At 39.8% G+C, this 26,538-nt stretch overlaps 1 long non-coding RNA gene across 1 annotated transcript; it reads right to left on the bottom strand.

Annotated features, from left to right (window-relative positions):
* Positions 1-1,354: 1,354 nt before the first annotated feature.
* LOC148422428 (uncharacterized) lies at positions 1,355-26,415 on the bottom strand. Its single transcript, XR_015865844.1, has 6 exons — positions 26,173-26,415; positions 24,900-24,977; positions 11,874-11,983; positions 2,049-2,163; positions 1,861-1,936; positions 1,355-1,434 (listed from the first exon to the last, which is right to left on the bottom strand). It is a non-coding gene; the product is annotated as an uncharacterized LOC148422428 (long non-coding RNA).
* Positions 26,416-26,538: the final 123 nt, after the last annotated feature.

Below are 26,538 nucleotides of genomic sequence, written 5' to 3'. Positions count from 1 at the left end.
TCTGAGAGGTTAACACCCCTGCACTCAGAGGCTCAGACGGACTACTGGTGTCTGGTATCAAGCTGAATTAAAGCTATGTCAACACATTCACTCAGCTAGGCTTACTTCACAGAGGCCCAGTTGTCTCTTATCTGAGGCACCGACACAGCCAACTACATCATACACACGCGTGCGCGCACTTTATGCCGTTCCCCAGGTTTAATCTCGAAAGATATTTTTGTGTTGAAATTCAAATGAGTTTAGGAGTCTCTCTGTTGTGCGCCATGAGGCCTTGTCTGCCTTGTTTACGACACACAAGGATTAGAAAGCAGTGAAATGTATTATTTATTGAACGACTCAAATTAAAAGTCTCGCAGTTGTAGCTTTAGGCATCGGCATTGATTTGAATAATAACAATGGAAAAAAATGAGGCCTTGTGTTTTCACCGGAGCCGTTTTTTGCACACGCATTTTCCAAAACCGAGTAGCGAAATCAAACCCTGTGCGTCGTTGATTTCTTTCAACCGAAATGTGTTGGCATCGAGAGTGATTTTAATGATTTTAGTCTCATAATATCAAAACGACCACCCTTGAACACATTCCCATTTGCATCTTTATATTTTCCAAAGAAAATTGTCCATGAATAGTTCTTGAGTTTACACAACCATAATCTACAGCATCGGTGTCCAAATCTTTTCCCTTGAGGGCTGCATACAGAATAATAAAGACGTAAGGGCCACGTCTTTATTTTTTTTTCACTTTGACATATTTAACATGGTAAATATCAATCAAGCAAGCAATTGCACATTGTATTTATGAGGGGTGATGAGTTAAATTAGAATTTTTTTTCCACACTTCTCTTATTCTTCTTCACAGTGACTACCATCATGATATAGCATTGCAATCCATTTCAAAATGTATTTTTAACAATGGCGAGGGCTGCAAAAATTTGGATGGAGGGTCAGAAATGGCCCCCGGGTCGTAGTTTGGACACCTCATGAATTAAGACCACACTTTTTTGTTGGTACATTATTTTGGAAACAAATTCAAATGTTCAGAGTTTTCAAAGATGTCTGGATTCACATTAAAAAAAAAAAAAAGTTTTTTTTTTTCCCCTATTGCGTTTAAATGTGTGCATCAATTATACAAAAATCTTTGCTGTTTGTGAGGCAACCCAATCCATATGCCCCCATTATATAGTTTTTTGTTGTAATGTCACTATTCAACACTAGATGGCAGACCTGACTACATACTACTTACACTGGGAGTCATGCTGCTGTACTGCGCGAATACCCCTTCTTTTTTTCAGGTTTCTAATGACATGTAACACATATAGTCCTCTCCTAATGTGAAAAAAAATCATGAAATTTCACTTACTGCGATGTTGATTTCACTGGTTATCACTTTTGTGCCATCCTTGAATGGTAATGTTTTAAAGCACGGGAGCCGCAATGCTCTGGAAAAAGTCCCCCCAAAAAAGCACAATCATGTGGTTATTTTTTTAAATCCTTAAAATCCTTTGTTGTTAAAAGCTGACATTGTGAATGAAATACACAAGAATACTGCACATACTGTGATGTGCATTGCTTTAAAATGAAAAAGAGACAAGTACATTTTTGTCCATATTTAAGCGCATAGTCCTATGTGGGCCCACCCTACCAGTGCTGATAAAAATGATGACCCCTTTGTCATCTAAGTTGCAATCACTGTTCTAAACCATTCTACAATGTACTCCATCTGCATGTGCTGTAGAGTCCTGTCTTCCTAGTAGAAGTCAAAGTGAATGAGGCGTTGATGATGTCCTCAGAATCCAATTGTTCTGTTGATTGTGTGTGTGTGTGTGTGTGTGTGTGTGTGCGTGTATCTGTGTGTGTGTGAACACCTGCGCACAAATCTTGTTCAGATGCTGACAGCATTGTGTTTTCTTCCAGATATGGTGGCTTGAAGGTGACATCTGTCTGCAAGGTAGAGGGGAGAGTAGAGTGCTTGCTAGGATGCTATAAATACGCCCGAGCCGTGACAGCTCACAGAGGAAGCAGCTGAGAAGAGCTACTTTGCTGTGCCGCATACCTCCTAGTGACCCTGTCACTTCCACAGAGGTCTTAATTATTCGGCACTGGCGGCTCCCCTCATCTCACGGATGGGGCTCTGACACAAAAGCGGAAAGGGCCATGTTTTCCTCCACCTGCAGACCATGACAATATTAGTTTGGTCTAGTGTAAGTCCAATTGTCAGTCAGACTGTAGAATTGAAAAGAGGTGTTTGCAATCATTTGAATAAATCAAGCTAACGTATGAGAAACGACGACTCGTTATATTTGAGCTGTAAATCCATTTTCAGCCACTAGATGGTGGCACACCATGGTGTTGAACACTAAATTTGAAAGAAGAAGAGAGAAAATAGGAAGTTATTTCAAGCTCAGCCTCATTTTTGCTCAAGCGATTAGAAAGCTCGATATACATCGAAGGCCTCTACCATCTTGCGTTTTACGCAGAACAAAAAGCAAAGACTTGAGGGCCATTTTGGTATAACTATTGATTCGTATTGTGAGAAGATACGTTTTTTGGTTTGGGGGAAAAAAACATTTTCTTAGTGTAAACACAGAGATTGAAACACTATTATACTGTGGTAAAATATTTGCCCCACTTAGTGTTCTTGCTCGCTCTCAATGTTTTTAAATTTGCATAGCTTTAAATTGTGTTTAAAGACCTTAAAAATGAGTGCTGTAATGCCAAGAGTATTTAATAGGACATTTCTATATTGAAGCTTTTATTTATTTTAGGTGTGGTCTGGAGTGTACTGGTGGGTGGGTGGGGGGGGTACCGTATACAAGGAACAGAGGTGCTCAGGATGTCGCCTGGTCAATCGCAAAGGTAGGTAATATTGGTGGGAATGCATGAGATTGGTAATGGAATTCTCTGGAAAAGTAGATTTTGGGACTTAAAAAAAAAAAAAATGTTTTGGCATCCGGCAGAGTTCACAGTATGATGAACTTGATACACTTGACCAGGTTTGGTGGTATATATAGCATTTCATATATACCTTTGCCTCAGCGTTTGTATTGGATGCCATTTTATAGTGTGCCATTTCATTTATTTGAAAAAAATAAGGTCATTTGAGTGTCTTGTGATTTTTATCCACTTTTAAACCTTTTTACATTTTTACTGAACCCCTGAAATTTAATTGAATTTTAAGACCGAAACGGCCCCTACCAGAAAATATTCAGTAAGTTGCAGTATCTAATTATATCCTTGTGGGTGCAGTCCATAAAACAAGTCATATTTTAGCATAGTGCGAATGACCGCTGTGACCCTGCGAATGACGTTAGCAGTTTCAACGGCATGCATCGGTACAGAGGTGTATCTTTATCACCTTTGCCAGCTTAATGGCAACTTATAAACGCGGCTCGGGTTTCCACACTCGGGTTTCGATGTGTCAAGGACACAAAGTAGTTCTTGTTACACGCCTGTGCGCAGGCCACAGTAAATACACAAGCCCGTCTTTGATTAGGTGTTGAAAACAACAAGTGCGTGTATCTGATTTTGGCCGCTAAGCAACCTGAAAATATTTAGTACCTTAACGAGACCTAGACCGTGACAATGATACAGTTACGTTACCTTTACCTTGACCTAAATGTGCGCTTCTGTAGAATGCGTGTACGCGGGTGCGACTCTAACTGGCACAAGTGGATAGATTACCTAATACAGTCCGAGCACGTTATTAGACCCCAGGGCACTGGCTAAGTCATTCTTGAGTTCTGTTTCTGCCCTTTTAATTATTCATCAAGGTATTGCCTAGGATGTAACCTCAATTACTGCGGGCTGTGAGGCCAGGTCACGTGTTGTTAACACTGCGCCGTGATCAGAGCCACCACGGGGAAGCCTGCCAAGGGGAAGAAGTACTCTGTGGCCTGGCCCTGGCTTTGCATTTAGCTGCGATGCCGCCTGCGGGGAGGGGCGGGCGATTCTTCGCATTCTCTCTAGGCCACAGCGGGGTAAGGAGGGCGGTGTAAATACTGTAAATCAAAGCTAGATTGGTGTGACCAGCGTGGTGCGAGAAGCCATATGAGGGGAAAGGTTGGGAGGAGAGAAAGGCCAAGACCAGCTGAGGGTTTTAATGAGATTAGAGGAGATGTGAACTCTCCTTCTGAGCACACCTGTAGTCAGCAGACAGGTGCTCCAGTTGGAACTGAAGTTTGGCACATTCAGGCTAGCATTGCTGCTGCACTTGATTAAAGCCTTTAAAAACATCTTCAACAAGCGATGGCGAAAGGAAGCTTCGTGAAGCACCGGATCTTTCCATTGTTTTGCACATGCTTCAAAGCTTTATGTTGCCTTATTTGCACTATGGCGCCATCAAGTGGCCAAGAATGCCGAGCAGTAGAATATACAGCAGTAAAATTAAAGCCTAACAGACAAGATGACTATGTTTTGCAATATTCCACTTTTTAGGACTACATTTATAGTGCAATTATTGCATAAGTAAGAAATAAAGTACCGTACAATATTGCTCAATACAAATAACAAGCAAGTAATAAAAATGCACATTTTCTTTTCCAAGTCAACAGATATTCCCTTATCAGTGTTTACCTGGAGGTTCAATTAAGTTGCCTCTCTCGCGATCGTGTTTGGACAACGCTAGGGCTGCTAATTAAGCAGCCTCCCACAGGTAGCGAAGGTCACAATATTGCTTTGCCCACGTGGGTCCGGCGGATAAGCTTTGTCTCGTCGCTTTTCATTATGCTTAAAACCAGAAAACTCCGAAGTAAACCTGCATGATGAATTTAGGGACGGGAAATGCAAACGCAGTGCAAGGCGTGTGAGCTGAGTAGATTATCTATAGCTGCAGTCCTGCTGCTTCCCCGGGATTGTGGCTTTTATTATGGAGTGTTTTATTGCTGCCAGGAGTAAAGCTGACAAGGAAGCGACAGCTATAAAATGAAGCCTCCCATTCTTGATTGTCTGCCACCTCCTGTGGCGGCTCTGCAGTCTTTATGCATGTGTGCCCGTGTCAACTGTCAGTGCTTGCAGGGGATTGATGTGCATTGTGGGCTTGTTTGTTTGTTCAGTTGGTAGGAGATGAGAGGCTGAATCTCCGAAATAGACCAGCTATCAGTAAAATTCGGTATTAAATATTCAAATGGAGTATGTGGTACCGTGGAACATTAAAAGTTGAATGACGCTGACTTAAGTACAGCGTTGCTCCTGCGCAAGTTGTGTGTGTAGTGCGAAGCACTAAAAAATGTGAGCATCCCACCTTTATGATATTTTGCAACAGTATATAGTGCCATCATTTATGAACAGATACTAACTGCCATGCGTGGCTACCATCCACCTTGCCAGGGGTAGCAGCATGAACACTGTTTGATGACTTGAAGCCTCTTAATGTTACCCTAGTGTAGTGATAGTAGTTATGAAAAAAAGACAATAAAACAAACTATACTGCATCCAAAAAGCAACCCCCCACTCACAGTTTAATTTTGTAAATATCCTTGTTTTCCCATTTGAATCATCTTTCCTCATTGAAATGAATTATAATGCCATTCATCTGTTCTACCCTGCCCCCAAAACAATAAAAAAAAAAATAACTGGAAAGTACAACTCTTTTTTTGTTGTTGTTTTATTGAATTATTGTTTAGTATTTTAGTGATATTCAAAGACTAAACAATAATTAGATTACAAAGAATTCTAAATAAACCTTGGATAAGTGGTTTAGATTAGATTTTTTTTAAGTCATGCAAAAATCTGTCATTTTCAATATCATTTTTAACTATACAATGGGAATTGTTTATCATCGGTCAAACAGCTGCTTGTTGATGTTGTTGCGCTCGCATCTTAAATTGTTGCTCCAAATGAAATCAAAGGCACCACAGCATGCACTTTTCTAATATTGTAATGTTTGATTCTTGACTGGCACTAGGAAAATCGTTCTACTAGCAGTATGCAGTCGAATTTTGTTTATTTCAGATCCTTTCTTTCCAGGTGATGCCGCACAATGGCGTGTGCATCTATGTGTGTATGAATCCATCATGGCATTTTCTCATGTGTGTGAGTAGGACTGGGAGCAGCGGCAATGACTGGTGAGTTGAGTGCTGACAGGATGACCCATGTGAAAGCTCTCTGTCATTACAGGGATCAAACTGTTCAAGGCCACAGACTTTCACTCACTCCACCCTCTAAAAAAAGGATCTGGAGTTGCACTACTCAGTGGAAAAAGCAGTTTCATGTGCAGCATCTTAGGCAAGACTGCACAACAGGCACATTTAGGGACATGCTAGCCTCCCAGCTATTTATGTTGAGTAACTCTGTATGAAGAAAATTATTTTTGTTAAATTACTACATTACACTACAACAACTCATTGAAATGCAATCAGTGTGTCTACTTTTAGATTCCCGGGAGGAGATTTCTTGATTTGGCTCCTTACTCTTTGGCCAAAACATCTTTGTGTCTTTATTTTCCTGCATGAGGTCAATGTCACAGCACTGTGTCCAGTGTCACTTTACCGCTTCTAAAAATGACATTTATGTACTTATAATTAGTTTGACCAAATACATTTCTGGGTAATTGTAATTACAGCCTGCGCCGTGATACTACATTCCTGTGTGTAATAGAGATGTGATTTGTGGGCACTGGAGAGTAAACAACCTGTCCTGACTGGGACATTCAAGCTAATAACACTTCAGATGCTTAGACGTAGTGGTTTTGGTTTCGCATTGTAAAGACATGTTGGGCCTTGTGCGTCAGTTCAGAGTTGACTCATTTTAAGGCTGCAATCTTCAACAAACAGGAAGGCGTTTTCACTGTTTCCTTTATCTAAAACATGCCTCACTTTGGGGTCAGGCGTGAGTCACCCCATATCCACTATATAAGAGCTTGTATGCAATCTACCAACCGCAACATCCTCTCTTTATCAGACTGAACATGCTTGTATATTTAGTCCCAACATTATATTTATAGAAAAAGGATGTATGGATACTACCAACAGAATATTGCAGTTAAATATCAGTTCAAACTCGAAGTCAATACTTTGATAGCGTTCTGTCTTCCGTTGTTTAATTGATAGATTATTTTAGTGAACATTGCACACGCTGCAAATAAATAATATATACAAACATAAATTTATAAATACAATCACATAAATTGTATACCGTATCTCACTTTTATAAAAGATCTTATTCAATTCAGACAGACTTTTTTATATTTTGAATAATATATTTTAAAACTCTTTTTGAGCACAGCCATTAATTCCCATCTTTTCAGTTCTATTTCACAGTTGTTCCTTAAACTGACTCCTTGACCAGCGGGGAAAAAACAGCAGATAACCGCGGGCTCAAATCATGATGAAAAATTCACGGCTTCTAATCCGCTAAATACGGTATGTGGGTGTGTACATATATATATATATATATATATATATATATATATATATATATATATATATACAGTGGGCCCCCGGGTTACGAACTTAATCCGTTCAGCGGCTACGCTCGTATCTCGAATTGCTCGTATAGCGGGCAATCCAAACCCATGTTAATTCGTGAATGCGTGCAACGCGTGCCGAATCCTTAGGTAAAAACGACACACTGTATACATATATTAAAATTGAGTGACATAATCTGCTGTACACTTGCATTATATAATAAATACAATGGATAAATAGCTTTTACCTTCCGACAAGACTTGAGCTGGGTGTAAGCAGAGGGGGGCAGAGTCCAACGCTCAAAGTTAACACGGCGATAGATATGCTATTGCTCTTACAGTGTTACAGTAACTCTTTCAGTCAGGGTGCAAATCACGCAGATACTAAAACATCATCCTCTTATTTCTTTCTTTACCGCTGCTAGTAATTTTAGAAGCTATGTCTAACAGATAAAGTTTGCAAAGTCTTCACAACATTCCGTTTTTCACTAATTTTCTCTCCTTCCTTCCATCCTGTCCCATCAAGCTAGATAAAGAAGTTCGGCCAATAGCATATCGGCATTTCTGTGATTGACGTGTGACGCCGGCCAATAGCATCTCCGTGAGTGAGACCGGGTGACCTTAATCGACCAATAGCATATTCGCATCTCCGTGACTGACTGATAATTATTCACACTTTTTTTTTTAAACGGTTGGAATGTATTGACAATTAATTTAAAAAAAAACACACATTTAAACCAATGACAATTCTTTGTCCTGCAATCGGCACATTTAATTTCATATCAGCTGTTTTTCCCTTTAGCTGTACAAACACTACACTTAAATGGTAATATATTTAGACACCGTGAGTGAGACAGTTAGTGTGACGTTGTAAGACCAATAGCGTTCACGTTACAGCCACAAGTATCTACTGATGATTGATGATGTCGCTACTGTTGATTTTATTGACGCAATTAAACGAGAACATTTCTACATACTCAATGGCCGACATGTCGAATTGCTCGTAAGGCGAGAGGTTTGTTCGTAAGCGGAGGACAAAAATCTCCCTGATCCACGCTCGTAAGGCGAATTGTTCGTAAATCAGGGTGCTCGTAAGTCGGGGGCCGACTGTATATATATATATATATATATATATATATATATATATATATATATATATATATATATATATGTCATTACATAAACATCTAGTCTGGACTGAAAAGCACCGCTCATGAAACAAATCGTAATAGCTATGGAAGGACAGACTTATACTACCTCCTCAATCCAGAGTGATGGAGAATGTGCTTTACCTATGAGCCCAACTATGATTTCACAACATCAAGAAACTTGAAAGTACATATAAACATACTTCCCATGGAGAAACATAAGAAGTTGGTAGCAGAACAAAAATTCCTCTGTCACGTAGCAGTCTTTATGGCACAACTGCTAAGATAATGCGGGCGTATGTTTAGTTTGCACGTGAATGGTGTATCAACACTTTGGGGATGCTTATAGTGAGTAATTAAAGGTGTAACATGGTTAAAAGTTCTAAAAAGTTAAATTCCATATGGCTGCTGAGCTGACATTAGTACATATGGAAATCTCTAATAAAATAGCATTCATGGAAAATTTCTACAAAATAGACCGGTTCAGGAGGTGTGTTTCCATTCACCTCAGATTCACGCAAAATGCAAGTTACGCAAAAGTAAACTCGATTCACAATGATTTACTCGATTCACAAAGCTTCTCATTCATAACAATTAGCAATCAATTTAAAATTTAAAATCAATATTATAATAAAAGCAAATGAGTATTATACATCCAAAAATATCTTAAAACAAATCCGCTTTTTGTCGGTTTCCAGATGTCAGAGGCAAACTATGTCATGACACCACCACACAAGCAAACTCGCGTGGACGGATGTGAAAACAAGAGATGGAAGAAATTCAACCGTCCCCGTCCTCATGGAACGCAAAGATTCACGCCCTAACAATGCGGTCGCTTGTCAGGGGACGTCAAGACTGGGATCACTTACCGTACTAAAAACAAAACAGGTTATGGTCATTATGAATCACAAGTTGTACAACCCAGTGTTGATCGCGGCTATAAACAGGCTTGTCGTTTTCCAGAACTGGAGTTGCTAATTGTATTTTTTAATAGACGCGAGCTCGAGGTCAGAACTCGCTTGGGTTGCCTCTTCAATAGCAAACTTCAGAAAACGTGAAACCAACAGATGTTCGATTTGTTGGAAAATGATATCTGCCGCTGGGACTGGACTATGTGTTTATGTGCTTGTTGGTGCGTTAATGCTTCCTTACAGCAAAGGCAACAGGAAGGTGTCTGTGGTGCGAAAGCGTGTTTTCTCTCCTCTCTGATTACTGCTGTTTTGGCAGCTGACGCCCGGTAATGGAGACAAGGCTGTCAGGGAAATTTGTAGCTGTCTGCTGTAGCACTGCTCTTCATTCCAATCAGCAGCTGTCAAGCCAGCCGGGGTTGTTATTAATGACGGCCACTAACTGCCTCACAAATTCTCGACACTATTTGAGAGCCAGCGTGAAATAAGGTTACGCTCGCCCTAGTGTGCCGCAGGGGATTTTCTGCCTTCATCTCAGATATCAAACAGTTCCACTTCTAAAGCTCCTTTCTGGAGTTTGGGATTTTAGAACAATGATTAGAAAGATTGGTCATTGGGAAAAAGGGCAATCGGCTGAACAGAAACTTTGAGTGTGAAACAAATTGGTGGGGCACCATCCACTTAGCTAGGCTCCCTACTGGGGGGAAAAAACACACTACTCACTTTTACTGCCATTTTATTTCCCCCGCACTTCCAATTTATATTCCAACTGCTCATCTCTAGTTTAGTAGACACTTACAATGAACGCCGTGATTGTTGCCACCCCTGATTTAAGACGTGTTGAAAGCCTTCAATTGAATTTAATTTTTATCGCAGAAACATACTCTCTTACTGAAAATCGTAGCAATGGTTCCCCTGATTGAGAATCAAGTCCCCAGACCTCAACACCTTTGAAAACCTGTGGAGGTGGGAGCTAAAGAGGAGCGGACTCACATCCTTTTTATTAAACGCAATGTCTTAAGGCATGATTTTATTTTTATTTTAACTGAAATTATAGGTTCGACCTTGATATTTCAATTATATATCAGAAGCTAACGAAAACATTTCAACCGGGGATGCCAAAAATGATGAAGGGCACTGTAGATGACACTAGGCTGAAATTGTTGAGTGCTGTCATTTATAACTTTAAACCTGTCCCATCATATTTTAATTATTGGACGGGCATAAGAAGCGATGCCGCGCTTTCGTTTGCCTGCATCCTTGCATCCCCGACGCTTATTTTTTGCTAAGGACGCATACTTTCAAGTCAACGTGCGTCCACCTGACGCTCGATGTGACTCTTACTCTTTGGCTGCCGCATCCAATCACGGTCTATTTCCTGGTTTGTCGGATTCGGCACCAATGTAAGTTACTGCAGCTAAATACACGTTTCGTGCTTTCCACATACAATTTAGCTGTTCACTTGAAACAGTTTATTTTTATAGCTTATTTGTCATAAATGTACTGAAAAATACAAATATTTTTTCACGTATTTTGGTACTTCCTTTTCCTTTAAAATAACAATGTGTCTTGTTCTGCCTTTTTACATTTTTAAAAAGCGGTACTCTGTATCACATAGAAATGTGAATTATTTCACTTGTAAACCTGCTGAACCCGGAAGGACCCATTTCCCCTTAATACCAATTCACTGCCACAAATTACCAGTTGACAGGATGACATCATAAAATCTGATTTGCCCCTTTACAGCATTAAGGCGACCAGGGCCAAAGACCTGCTTTTCAACTGTTGGTGACATGAGCCACGTGAGGCAAAAAGTGGCCAACAGCTGCCATATAAATCACTCACTCCTGAAAGGCTTTGCCGCCACTCTGCGGGTGAACGGAGCGGTGGCTCGGGGCGAGTCGGGCTTGACACCCAGAAGGTGACACCCCTTCCGAACTGCCCGCCGGGCAAAGCAGCACAGCACGGCGGCTACGTTGGCTAAGCCTGCTGCGCCCTTCTTCCCTCTGCGCTCGAGGCCAAACTGCGTGGTGCGGCGCCGCCCAGAAACACACAAAGAATTCCACCACAAGCGACTTCTCGCGGTGTTGGCTCACAAGGGTTTCCTCCTATCTTTCATCTGCCAGATTACTTATCCGCCCTTTTAGCTTGATGAGCTGCTCCACAAAGAAGATTGATCCTGTTGGCTGTTATGGTCCTTGTAAAAAGGGAGGAAAGATTCCTATTCTGTGACAGCAAGCAATTACGTCTTAAAGAGGTGTAACAAGCTTCTGGATTATCCTTGTCAGAGGTCAGATCAAGAGCAGCATGCCTGCTATTTGTGAGTTGCGATAGAACTCAAGACAGAGTTGAGGCCTTTGTTATTGTGAGTAATCCTTATCTAAGAAATCTGGAGGCGAAGAGGTGGAGGTGTTTTTCACCTTTATAGGACCGCTCCTTCCATCCCTGCTCAGTTCGCCAAAGAATGCTCACACCTGCAGCGATTCACCACAACGTTTTTGGGAAGCCATCTCCTGCTCGCGCATGCTACCTGAGTAATGACAGATCAAAAGGAAAAAAACGGTGAGAGTGATCGTTGTACAGATGATAGTCTATTAGATGAAATGGTGGCGCCATTCAGCCCCGTGGCTATGAGTGTTTCATCAAGACCTGTTCTGCTTGGGGTGTCAAGCCACATTCCGCACCATGCAAAGCTGTTAGTGGCTGCATGGGAAGGCGGATGGGTGTCAGTCAACACCTCTACCAGAAACAAAATTAAGAATAGAAAACTAAGAAATCACATGAATCATCAATTTACATGAGGATTCACGGCCTTAGCTGAATATTTTGTTTATCCACCTTTGGCAGCGATTACTCAAGTTTTTAAAAAAATATATGATAATCTCATGGTCTGAGAGTCATTCAGGTGCCTTTTGTCAGAATTGTTTCGATATCCTTCCCCAGATTTGTGCCTTAAGGCAATCCTGCCTTTCAGTTGTAACAAAAATTCCTTTGACTTCATGCTTGATGTGGGAGCTCTGACCTGCACGGTCAACTGTGGGACCTTATATAGACAAGAGAGTGCCTTTACAAATCATGTCCAATCAACTGAATTTACTGCGGGTGGGTTTCAATTAAGCTGTAGAAACATCTCAAGGATAATGAGTGGAAAAGGATGCACATGAGCTCATTTTTTAGCTTAATGCCGAAGGCTGTGCATACTTCCTATGTAAATGTGTTTTCTTAGTTTTCTATTTTTAAGAAACTCAAAAAATGCCAAAAAAGAAGCAAACTTATTTCAGTCTCATTGTATTTTACGTGCAGAATTGTGGAATAAGAGATTAATTGAATACAATTAGGATCGAAGTGAAAGAAAAAGTGAAGTGCTTTGAATATTTTCCGGAGGCGCACTATATATACAGTAAATATACAAGAACACGTTGGTGACCAATTCTGTACTCTGGTGAAACGGCAAAATTCAATGCATTTGTCAACATTCTCATTTCAGTGGGATAGCGGCTTAAGATTAATTTTTGAATACTTGTACATAGTGTAAATACTTTTGCACCATATCACAGCTTTGTTTTTACATTACATGATTACATAAAGGTATGTGAAGCTCAATGAATTTAAATAGTCAGTTTTACCATGACCCATTTTTCATCATTAAAATGCTCTTAATTATCTTCCTGATGATAGGATGTAAAATTATGTTTTAGTTGGGCAACAACGTTTTGAGTCTTTTTATCCAACATATAAACATAGTGCTCTTGTTCACAGAGCCCATGTGTTTTTAAATATTATCAATTAGCCTTGAAAAAGCAATGCTGTCAGACTTTGTGTCAGCCATTTGCAGAGGCAATTGTTGCCGCCAACACCATACATCATACATAATTGCCTTGTGTATTTTGTATAAACAGCAGTGAGCGGTCTATTAACAGACTCGCCGAATTCTCTTTAGAGCAAATGTAAGCAATGCCAGAATCTGTTTAATCCATCAGCCTTTGCAGAAATGGCGAACGTTGCTTTTCTCCAAGTGGAATGAAACAAGATGAAAAGCAATAAAATCTCATAACATTACAAGTTCACTTCTCATGTGTTGCGCCTGGTCAACCACAAAGCCCATTATTTATGCATGCTCTATAAACTAAACACTCCCTGGGTTTCATCTGTGGAAAGATGAAAAATATCAGTAGATGTTGGGTTGACACTTACTCTTGTATCTGCTTATTCATCAATACTCGGCACGCACAAGATGAAAAATGATTTAGTGTATGCTCCAGCCCATTTCGTGTGCTTCTTTTTACTTGTTCAGTTTATGTAATTATTGAAAGAAATCTTTTTTTGCATCCACATTTTCCTGGTACTGACATCTGTGTGGTCATATGTTTTAGGATTCAGTGGTTATCAAATGGGGTACATGAGATTTTTACATGATTTCTGCTGGCGGGAACCAGGCATTTTAATAAAATGCTCTATAAATGTTGGAACTAGAAATGAGCATTTTTATTCTCCAATTAAGAGCAAATTAATGAGAACATAAAGCAACTTATTGGTAAATTCTAATGGTGACTTTGCAAAACATTGTGTGCCTTGGTTTTATATGGGTGTGCATTGTCATTTTTCATTAGATGAGCCATAAATGAAACAGATGTTTCACCAAATATCTTCTTGAGTTGCTGAAAAAAACCATGCCTAGATATACCACTGTAATTATTGTTCCAACGTTTAATATGTACAGCACTGTTTAAGTCATTTTTTTAGAAGGAGTGATTTAGCTTCTTGAAGGTAAACTTCCTCCTTTGGCCCCTACTTCACGTCACATGTAAACACTAACATGTCATGTATAAAGTATTGGAACACAGGCAAAGTTCTAAAGAAAAGAAAATGTTAAAAAATACATGAACAGCATAATTTACGATCTTGGAATTAGAGCCTTTTGCAGTTTTTTAGTCACCCGCCATTAGCATGTTTTCCTGTTAAGATTTGCACCTCACAGCCACTTGTTAAAATTAAGAGCTTGAGGAAAAGCCTTATTTCTGTCTTCCGCTTCTCGACCTTTTCTGCCAATTCTCTGCGGCCTACGTTGGCTAAATTGCCGTGTGAATGAGTGCCAGATCTTAAAATCAATAGTAAAATCAACACGACTCTGGAATGGGAATAATATGGCGGCTAATATGGCCCCTACTGCTCGTTAAAAGTGTGGATGTGATTAACCTTATTACAAGCAAGTCATTTCATGGATTACATCACATTATTACATCTCACCATTTAAGTCTCACACCTGAAAACCTCCTAGGACTTGCCATGACTTTTACGGACATCCGGTGTAGCTACAAAGTTTGTTTTGGGTTGGAAATACAAAAAAAGAAAAAAAAAATCCTATGCCATGTGTAGAAGTTTCATACATACTCGCCACTTACATGTACTGTGCATAGAAACGCCCAAAACAAAGAGAGGAAGCCAAGGAAATGAACAATTTAATGGCTGAGCTATTAGCGTCGCGTTGGCTGGCAATGTTAAAGATGGATCGCTTATCTGACTTTAATAGCTGGCACAGCAGCATTAGTGCTGAGCCGAAGCGAGGAGAAGAACAATACGGCACATTAGAGGGCCAGCCAGCACATGCCAGAAACTGCTCCAGACTCCTAATTAGCATTCGTTAACAGTAAGGGAAAGAGCGATTATGCTCTTTAAGTAGTGCATTAGCTCATGTTGCCGTTTCCACGTGTCAGCAGATTTAAATAGGGAGATTGTGCTGCCACATCAGGGAGACTACTTTGTGCTGACTACGAGGTTATTACTGCTGTTTGCGATGACCTTAAAATACAGCGCCACGCTTTGTTTACACGCTTTATTACCGCTAACAAGGCCTTGGGCTGAGTCAAACAGAACAGTCTGCTCCTGTTGCTGCACACTCTCAGACCAATGTGGGACTTTGTGTCACCTTCAGAACCCCGAGGTATGCAAAGGTGCCACAAGTGTTTGGATGGATGTATTGGTGTATATTAAAAAAAAAAAAAAAAGTCTACGGACCCATTTTCAAATACCAGGTTATCGTATCATAACATGGGACTGAATTAAACTATTTTCAAACTTGTTCTTCTATTAATGTGACATTCAACCTGCCTGATTTAAAAACATAATTAAAATTTCATTTAAAAAAAAATGGTTTTGGAATTCACTGAAACAATAGCATTTTCCCACATGAGTTTGGAAGATTTTTTTTTTTTTCTGGTCTGAGTGAGACCGAGGTTGAACTTTTTGGCTATAATGCCAGAAGGTATGTTGGTGCAAACAACACTGCTCATCAGCTAAAAAACACACCAGCAACAGTGAAACACGCTTAGGGCTGTTTTTCTTCAGCCGAAACTATGGCCTTCGTCAAGGTGGAGGGATTCATGAACTGTTTTCGAAATAGCATTCAGTGTTAGCACAAAACCTTCAGGCATCTGCTAGAAATCTAAAATAAAAAAAAATAGCAAAAAGTCTACTCGGAAAGCTGAACTTTATTTGGGGTTAATCTGCAGCATAGGTGTCAAGCTCCAGTCCTCGAGGGCCGGTATCCTGCATGTTTTCCATGCTTCTTTCTAAAACACATCTGATTCAAATGATTGAGATCACTTTCAAGCTCCTGCAGAGCTTACTGACTGTCTAATCATTTGAATCAGGTGTTTTGGGGGGAGAGACTTGGAAAGCATACAGAACACCGGCCCATGAAGACTGGAGTTTGACATTTGTGGTCTATAGCACTCTAAACTGTTGCAGGCATGTTTTGATCATATTATTTATAAGTTGACTTTCTCAACTACATCCCCATTTTTATGAGTGTGCACACACACTTGTAGAACCACATTATTTCATGATTTTATTTTTAGTTTCCCTCTTGAAAAATATATTTTGTTTAAATTTAGTTGAGTTTAATAGGTTATACTTCACAGTTACGGTATAAAACAAAAACCTAGCATTTGAGAAGTGTGCAGACAATTTATATTCACATGGATTAATAGGCAGGCAATTTCTTACATTCCTTTTTTTAGAATGCGCATGTGTGCCTAATAAAAGTGAGAAATTCAATATTTTTATCCAAAAAATCATTAGAAAGCAAATAGTTGTCATCATAATTATCATCAGCCATCACGAGAAGTTAAACATCAACATTAAGAGTTCAGATGTTCGCTGTCAGCAAGCCCCGACTCAGCTCAGAACGCCGGCAACCGCAAGTGACCGCAGGAACTCTCGAGACTAACATTAACTTCCTTGTGAAGAATTATCTAAAAAATATATAAGAAGCGATGAAAGAAATGTCGGTGTACTAAAAGGAAGTAAGCGAGGCAAGCGTAAGCAGGAATTGGCTTGTTTCCTTTTTGATGATCTTTTATTGTTGTTACTGGAAAAGGGCAGGCGGGGTTCACCAGCGGAGCACCCTTAACCAGCTATTCTCATTCTCTCTTGCGCACACACACGTACACACACTTTTAGCTCACACCAGCCCTGTGTGCTCAGCTAATATTGACTCTGCTGACTTACACTGCCTCTATTGAGTCAAACACAGAAGTGTTTGGCTAGAATTAGAACATCATTGAGATAACAGCTGTGGAGCTGCCTCGGCTGAGGGTGAGGTGCTAATGGAAAGCAGAGTAAGGAGATGCAGCCACTACGTTTACGAAAATAAATAAATAAATAAATAAATCAAAGACCCTTCCGAACTAACTGTGTTTGTCATTTTAATTGGTGCTTTAGCATACCCAGAATACTCCACTGGAAACCAAAGCCTGTTTTCTGCACATTCTCCATTTTCTGGGGTTTGATGGTAATATTGTTTGTTCACAAGGGAAGAAGAGGAAGTTGGATAAGGTGGTGAAGGAACGTGATATGGACAGACAAGTCATGTTAAAAAAAATGTTGAAAAAAGTTACTACCTGGAGTTGAGGTCGTCTTATATGAGAATAAATTACCACCAATTTATTGTTCATTTATATTTTAAAAGTATTTCACTTGAGTGACCGATAGTGCTGATAGTACGCATTTCTCTGAAGAAAATTAAGCATACGTTTGCTATTTCCCGGAGAAAATATACTGATGTTGATTTTGATTTTCAAATAAGGCATTTTTCTTTTGTGCCTGTTGAAAATTAAAAATGACTGACAGAGCCATAAGAAAATATTGCTTTATCATTCCTATCCAATCATATAGTAATATACAGTATTTGTAAAGGTTTTGAGTAGGTTCAATTAGGTGCACTAGACTATGTGCGATCTTTTTCACTTTTTCAATAAACAATCGATCAGTCCAGCACTCAGTTTGTAGTATTTTAATTTTTTATTCCGTCCCCCTATGTCTATTTGACTTTGACACCCCTGATCTACAGTATAGTGGCATAGTTTTAGGAGTTTACATTTTAACCGGTAGGAGGCAGTCAAGCATGAAATGTACCCAGTGTGCTCATCAAGAAGAAGGACTTTAAACTTAGACACCATTACATGTGTACTGTACATATAAAAATATGCATATGTGAAACAACAACTTGTTGGTGTTTGTTTACCTCCATTGTAATTGTAAATGTGAAAGAAAAAAAGTGCTGTAACGTTCGCTCAGATAACAAAGAACGAGCAAGGACTCAGCTCAACTCACGTTAAAATTGTAAAAGTCAACAAACTAGGACTTCAGAGAAAAGTTTAATAAAATAAACATGTTTGAAGTGGCGACAGAAAACTCAGCACCCTGATTAATTTGTGCACATAAATGTACAGCGTGATTGGCTGTCTCTGAAAACAGGTTCACAGAGACTGTAAAACTAGCTGAGGCATTTTGTGGTTTGTGTCTGCAGTGAAAACAATTTACAGCCAAAGTCACCAACGCATCATTAATCTGAGTGCTTATGAAATTCTTATCTTACTCACAACAGCTATGACTATGTTAACTGCCCTAGCCAAACATAAAACACACAAAGAATACTCATTTTTGCATATTAAGTCCTTCTAGGGAGGAAAAAAGGCATGGAGTTTACGATATTGCCGGCAAATTTACCACCAAAGCTTCTTTTCCTTTCTGGCTGCCTACTGTTAATTGCGCCTGCAGTTAGCTCGCCGTAGACACTCGTCAGATTTTATAGGCTGCGTATGCAAGCTTAGCTCCACTGGTGGGCCATTTTTAAAGGCCCCAGCTTCCTCATTTTCAAACAGAAATCTCTCACGCAACTTTGCCGTCCAAACTACCAGCTAGTTCAAGGGAAACGTTTTGGCATGTGCAGAATGTGAATCTGAATTAGGCACTGTATACAGAATACAAACGTGTTAGCCCAAAGCTTGAAATGGAGGTTTTCTGAAAGGACACATCAAACCTTTACGGTTAGTTATGTGTAACATTGCGCAGCCATGAATTGTGCACAGGGGCTAGATTTACTGAATCAATGCCACAAGACAGCATCCGTGTAATTGCGCTCAACTGATGCAGCTTGTTGAGCGGAACCCTCCGAGGCAGCAAACGACCACATTTGAAACCGCACAAAGAGCGCAGTGAAAGGCTGGTGGCGGTGCAGCAGTCTCCGCAGCTTACGTGGTTTAGTTTTTATCCCTACAGGCACTCGGAATGTTTTGAATGGCCCTGGGTTATGTACTCACTGGGTCATGTAAGTTAAACGAGCCAAGCAGAGTGTAAATAGAAAAGAGGCTGTGAGAGGAAGAGACAAGGATGCAAATCCAGTTGGTGGTGGTGGTGGTGGTGTGTGTAAGGGGGGGCAAACGGTTGTCTGCATGTTCCCACATTTTACTTTCAAATTACCTCAACTGACTGGGAAGGCCAGCGACCTCATTTTTATAGGCAAAGCTTCTATAATCAGTAACTCTTAAAAGCCAAAGGATTTGGATGTATTTCTAAACATGTATTGTTTCGGAAACTTGCTATGCAAAAACTAAGAAAAGCATCGACCGATTCACACACACGTGTCCAATCAAATTACTCGGCTGTTACTAGTAAATCTTTTAAAATTATATTATACTATGAAATCAAATACAGACAATGACTTACAATATTCCATGAGTAAACCTATGAGTGGAGCAGCCTATTAGCTACAACGAGGTCAATAACTTCCTGTTCATTATCTGAGCTACTATAAATTGTTTGCAGTGACCGGTTATAATCATGGATAATACAGCCCAAGGGTTTTGGGGAAATTCACAACTTTTTCTTCTTTCTTTTCAGAAGCTCCAAGTGCAGATATTGTTTTTAATTTGCCTGTCAAAAATTATTATGCCACATTGACAGCTCCTTGCTCATACAGCTGAAAAAAGGTTGTATTTTGAAACAGTTTGGGTAAGTTTGTCACCAACTACAGCACCAACATTCAAACCATGCATAATAATACAAAATATACTATGTAGGCAAAAAAAACAGTCTTGTTTTCCATTAACACTTGGACGTACTGCTACTGTAAATTAGTTCTGTCAATACCTTCAAGTATTTTTGTAGGTACTATGTGATGTTTTTAATATCATGAGAAATCTGGTAGTGTGGTTGTTTTGGTTTGTATGACTACACACAGACACACACACACACACACACACACACACACACAAAAGAAACTTATCAATAAAGTTTATGGAAACGTTTCGTTTTTGTGGCATATGGGGTGAAGTCCTCTTCACATTGATCTTGATGAAGACCATTGCTCTTCACACGTTTTCAAATAAAATGTTCTCTCGTGCAGGATAATGTTGGATGCTAACTACAGTATACTACTTCATTTGTTTCCCGTTTGGAAGTTCTTTTGTGTTCTCAGTGAGGAATTCTGGCATTTTCACGGCTCCCACAATGTTAAAGCCAATTTGACGTCAGATATTTGAGGTGGCGTACAACCTAGCATAAGTCAGATGAACAAAAGGGGAAAATAAGGAAGAACTGGCAGGGCGGACATGTTTGCCTGCTTATATTGCGAGGGAAAGAGGGGAGGGGCTTTGTCTGTTCACCATTTGAATACACTCAGTTGCTGTTCAAACACAGAGCATGCTAGCCAAACAAGCTTATTCAAGGGGCGTCAGTGTGAACCATGTTAGCTTAGCAAATCCAGCTCCACAAACACGCTTCAAAGGATTCAGCCATCTCTGCGCAGAGTTTGATGTGTGTATTGATCACGCGGCGGCCCGGGAGAAACGCGGCCGCTCGGCTTCAAGCTCAGATCGACGCGATAATAGCCAAAACATGCCATCTGTGATTTGGCTGCATGACCGTTTTCTGGCCGGTGGGTGGATGCGATGAGTAGTGAAAGACAAGACAACAGCAGAGTGGATCAGTTGCGATGAGGACAGGCTGCTGAGCTTTGTGTTAACCACGCCGTTAGAGGCAAAACAGAGATATTTAAATAGAGTATTTAAATACATTACATCCTTTCACTGTTGGAGCTTGAATGGCATTAGGCACAGTTAAGTGGGCCCGATTCTGAAAAGTCATCTTTTTGGTGCTTTCAACCATGCGAGACTATCAATTTTTCACCCTAAACACCACAAATTGTTATTTTCCTATATTGATGCAGTTCTAGGCATTTCTTGCTTATTCTGCGCTGAGGCGCCCCTTATCCACATCTTCTAGTTTCGTTTTAGTTAAGAGTAGAGGAGGAGAGATTTAGCACCAAGTCGGCCAAGTAAGTTGAACTTTTTTTAATGAATACTGGATTCCCATGAGATTGATTTGATCGGAAGAATGTATGTCAGTGAGTGCGATCTATAGACACTATTGTGCATTTTAATGTCAGCTTTTGGCGCCTTCAATCACGCCGCGACCCTCGTAAAGATAGGCGATCAAGATGAGGGCTGGATGGATGTTTCGTGGCCGGCGGCATTGAACGACATCAAAAAAAAGGGGGCGTGGCAGAGACATAGCAGGAAGCGCGGTCTGCTGACAGGACGTTTTAGTTCCTGGTTAGAAATGACAGTATGATAAAACTCATATTTAAAAAGAAATTAAAAACCAATGTAATTTATATGCACATAATAAATTGTGGAAAGTGCAAAATATCGCGATCTAGGTCCTTTAAATTACCAAAATGCTGAAACACCTAATCAAAAAAAAATGATGAACATATTTGTGATTGTTTTTTAGAAGACTTGCAACGGCATTTCCGTCGATTTCAATTTCAAAGCACCACAGTTTTTTTCTTAGAATTTTTTTTTGATCGATTTTGTTTGCTCTTCATGTGAGAGTTCAAAACGTTTGAGATTAGTGTTACGCTTGGGTTTTATAAGGTCAGGCCTTTCTCATAGGGTACAAAATGTTGTAGGAGCTTCCAGTAGCGAGAAAAGGCAAAGCAAGCACAAACAAAGGCAACGCTTAGAGAATGACACAGTCGCCTTGCAAGCTCCAAAAAGACAAACAACGACTGTTCCTCTCCCATCTCACACTGTGACCATCAGTCACAATGATTTCTCTGCCAGCTGTCCCGGTGTTTCCTTAAAGTGGCCTCACAGGCATCTCGAGCCTCTTTTCTATGTTGACTTCGCGTTATCAGGCAGGCCGAATACAGATTCGTCGTAAGCGCTCCTCGGGTGATGTTGAAACGTAAATGTTCGACGGGCATTCACCAATTTGATAAACACGGCGTGAAAATAACATGCTGGGTGAATTACACCACACCTTGCGGTAGGCATTGAGTGTTTTTGCTCTGGTCCTGTTGGCCAGAATTCTAATCTTTGCCGTGCACACGCATGCCGTAATCTCAGCCTTTCTATGCATACCTGCTCTTGTGTGATAAAAGGCGCTGCCTTATTAGACTGAACGAACTTAACAACCTGGCCATGTCTAATGAATAAAGTAACAGCTCCTTAATGCACCACCTGTAATTGCCCACCAATTACAAGTGCAATGTGCAAAGTAGTGGATAAGAGCAGTAGTGTGGAAGACTTTCTTTTAAAAAGATGAGCCACTAATGTGTGTATATAAAGCCCAAGTGACACAGCTAATATGGTTTCAGGTTGAGTGCTTTATGTGGTTTCATCTCGTAAGTACGGTGGATATAAAATGTCTACACGGCCTTGGTCAAATGGCAAGTTGTGGCATAGGGGAAAAAAAAATAGATATACATATACATATATACATATATACATATATATATATATATATATATATATATATATATATATACACACACCTCCCATTTCAGTCTTCCTGTGTGGAGTTTGCATGTTCTCCCCGTGCCTGTGTGGTTTCTCTACGGGCACTCCAGCTTCCTCCCACATTCCAAAAACATGCATGGCAGGTGTATTGGACACTCTAAATTGTCCTTAGGTGTAACTGGGTGCATGAATGGTTGTTGGTCCCAATGTGTCCTGCAATTGGCTGGCAACCAGTTCAGGGTGCCCCCCGCCCACTTCCTGAAGTCAGCTGGAATAGGCACCAGCAAGCCAGTGACCCGATGAGGATAAGCAGCTATTGAAAATAAGATACCAACTACTAAATTAGAATAGAGGACAGTAAACCTTGTCATTGATTACATATTGTAAACATTAGTGATAGATGATTGTAATTACAGAAAATAAAATATCAGTCATTTTACCTACATCATTCCTCTTGATATATGTCTGCTTTCATAGATTGATAGAAAGCCCAGATTGTTTATATTAATTTCCAGTGTTTAAAGTATTGTGAATTGTTGGACATTTTTGAGTTGGACATATAATCAAAGTATCATACAATTACATCATAAATGATTAGCGGTTTCTTAGCATCCTTAATCAGCAATCGAATATGATTTTGTTTTTTTTAATGGCGGTACGTTGACAATGTGATGTGACATATATGCAACCGTTTTTTTGTGAGGGTTACAGGTCATAAATGTTTCCAAATATTTGCTGTGCTCTCAATATATTTTTAACTCACAAATAAAAAAAAAAAACTGTCATTTGGCCAAGCGTGTGTAGACTTTTGCTATCAACCGCATCTGCTATTTGTTGTTCTCGCTCATTCAGTCTTTTTCGCTTTGAGGGAAGGAAGCTCATGTGACATGAGAAAGTCAACCTCTGTCACGTTCAGACATTATTTAGTCATCATCCATTGGGTCTGCTTTGCACAAGCATGGGTGCAACCTCCCCCCTCATTTCGTCAGCAAACTTCTTTCAGTGCTGCTTAAATCATCTGCCAACTGCACGCAAAGCCTCAGCTTTAACTGGATGACATCAAGCACTTGTGATGTTTTTTTTTTTTTTTCTCCTTCTGAGGGACCCATTGCGGTTACAATGAAAGTGAGTCAACGGAAATCCGTCATGGCATACTGTCACCACAGGAAGGCCACCACCAGCTAAAAGTGCAGCCAGTGTACACTCAGCTGACAACTGCAAGCACTTAGTCCACTGCTGAGAACAAAAGAGGGCAAGGAGAGAGAAAAATGTTCAACTAAATGTGGTGCTTTGTGATGAAGGCTTCCAATATTTTCAGCAGGAAACTACACATTGTTTGATTTAGAGGTCCACTCACCCAGATCAGAAATAAAGATCAGAACTACTTAAATTTTTTATTCCGCCTCGGGCCCAAAAAACATTGAAAAATTGAGTCGCAATGTGATTGAATAGAATGTAAAGAATTTAACAGTCTGTGCTTCCTGATTTAAATGTCCAAAGCGGGGAGGGTGGCGCAGTATAAAACTGCCAGATCCAAACAGCTACAATGATAGATGATAGGTAATTCATGCCTGTGGGTATTGTGATATTGTCTGTCTTCTTGTGTTCCTTCACAACTTATTTTTGGTCAGTTTTGGAGGGTTGTAACATGGCAAATATTGATGCTAATCGTAATCCTGTCAATCGTATTTTCCATGAAGTAATAGCATTAAGCTAACAGGCCTTTTTTAAGGCAAAGTTTAGTTTGTTTTAACCCCTGCGGGAAATTTTGACCAAACTCTGGTTTTTGATGTGGGATATCAAAAGAAAAGCATACAAAAACAAACACCAGGAGGCTAAAATATTGCATAGATCATCAAAATATGACAAATTCAATATGCCACGCTCCCTTCTTAATGCTTGCAAATGGGAGGTGGAGCAAATTTAGCCCATGTCGGGCTCATTTATTGCCATTCAAAATTGGAACTATTATCTAGTTTAGACATATAAAACCCAATGTTTTATCATGCAATTCCCACGATTTATGCATTAATCCTTTCAATGGCAACTCCCAAGCAGGGCACAATAGAAATTTTTGTGTTGACACCCCAAAACCACCGGGTGGCGATAGCCTCCAACTTATGACATTTGCAAGCTTTTCAATGATTTCGATGATTGGCTTAGCCCGTAGTCCCATAATGCAAAAGTCATAATCCATAATAAATATTTCTATTTCACTTTAATAAATACTGTATATAAATATCCAGTGTAGTTAAATTTGCTATTATTGCATACTTACAATTTTTATATATATGCATGGATAGGGCTGATCCCACTGAACATTTTGCAGTTTGTGTTTTGTTTTTTGTTTTTTTAGTTTACCTGCAAGCACCTCTTTGACCTTTGCATCCATCAGCTGCAGGAAGAGAGCGTGAGAGATTTTCATTCCCTTCTGGTACTCTGCAACACAGTGTTAGCATGCGTTAAGGCAAAGGAGCGTGAGATGAGCAAATGCCGTTAGGAGATGGGCTGAATGACAATTGACTGTCTGTCAGACCTCATCTCCAGTCTCCTATCTTTCATAGAACATTCAGCTGGCGGGCAGTCACAGTTTTGACATATGACAATGTCGACAGACCCCGCTCAACCAATATGTGGTTCTCACGCTATTTGCACACTGGCCACTAATTGACTTTCGTTGTCAGTTTTTTTTTTTTTTTTCATCTCAGTCTTTGATATAAAGTGTCATCATGCATTCTAGCGTAGTTGCGGTTGAGTTTCTCGCTCCAGCATGTTCTTTACAATCAGCATCTATTAAGTTATTAAGTTGTTAAAGAAAACACTAGCTTGCTAAATTTAGGTCTTCAGGATGAGGCAACAGTTGAACATAAGAATTGAAACTTTCCGCAGCACAACATTGTTTTGGTTCGTTTCCCTGGCAACTTTTATTATGAAAAAGCTTTGCATCATTAGCCATTTTTTTAGTGCTTGTCTGCATTTGTGTTCCCAAATATATACACTTTTTTTGTGTACAATTTATACCTTTCAATTGCCAGCAAGTGAAAAGTTAATATTTTTCAAGGTATTCATTTTACATAAAAAATAATATAGCTATTAAATTAAAACACCTAAAAAAAAACAAGAAGAAATAAGGAAAGTATTTCTTCGACTACGGCACATATCACAGGCTAAACGTTGGCGCCATATTTTTACACATTATTTTCCATTAGGTTCTAGTCCCTTAACACCAATACAAATACAATGTCTTAAATTTGATTTTTATTTTCAATGAAAGGTAGTTATACTTAACTGGATTCAGGTCCTATTAGTTATCACTGAGCTGCAGACTCAAGCTCACTCTTCAAAACCTGTCGCGATTCTTAGCTCTGGGGCCTATTTTTATTATATTTATTGCATCAGCTAACCTAAATTGACCATTGTCTTTTATTCTTTTAGACAATGTTATCAGTCATTCCATTCAAATCTCCACACCCTGCATCCTCTGCTTACCTGTTAACCTCTTTGTAGTTGTAGTTTTTTTCTCATAGTGTTCATAACAAATTTTCGCCTTTCGTGAGCAGCACGACCCACTTCCTTTTCTTTATTTTCTTTTTTATTTAATTTACCGAGCGTTTCCCCCCCAGGGTGTCCTTACCTGCTACTCGAGGGACGTTTTCCTGCGTTGTTGTAGATGTTTCCCTTTGCCACCACACCTGATTCGGATTTTCAAACTCATTAGCGGGTTTCTGTAAAGATTGCTGGCAAGTTGATCATTTGAATCAGGTGTGTCGCGTGAGGGAAACACCCAAAACTTGTAGGACAGTGGTGGCACTAAGACCACAGTTGGAAATATCTGCCTTGTTGGTTTGCAGGTCGACTTCGATTTAAATATTTTTGATGCTGCAACGCGCTCTTCCGCTTATGATTGGGAGGCGCTGTGGGCTATTTCTTCTTCGTTTGTCTAGGGTTTGACTTTCTTCTTCCGGTCTTTAAACCGAAATATCAAACGTATTATCCGCAC

Source organism: Hippichthys cyanospilos, chromosome 6, assembly GCF_059441005.1.
Source record: "Hippichthys cyanospilos isolate Australia breed blue-spotted pipefish chromosome 6, RoL_Hcya_1.0, whole genome shotgun sequence".
Classification (NCBI taxonomy): domain Eukaryota; kingdom Metazoa; phylum Chordata; class Actinopteri; order Syngnathiformes; family Syngnathidae; genus Hippichthys; species Hippichthys cyanospilos.
The sequence above is the reverse complement of the archived record's forward strand: the minus strand, read 5'-3'. Positions and strand labels throughout refer to the sequence as shown.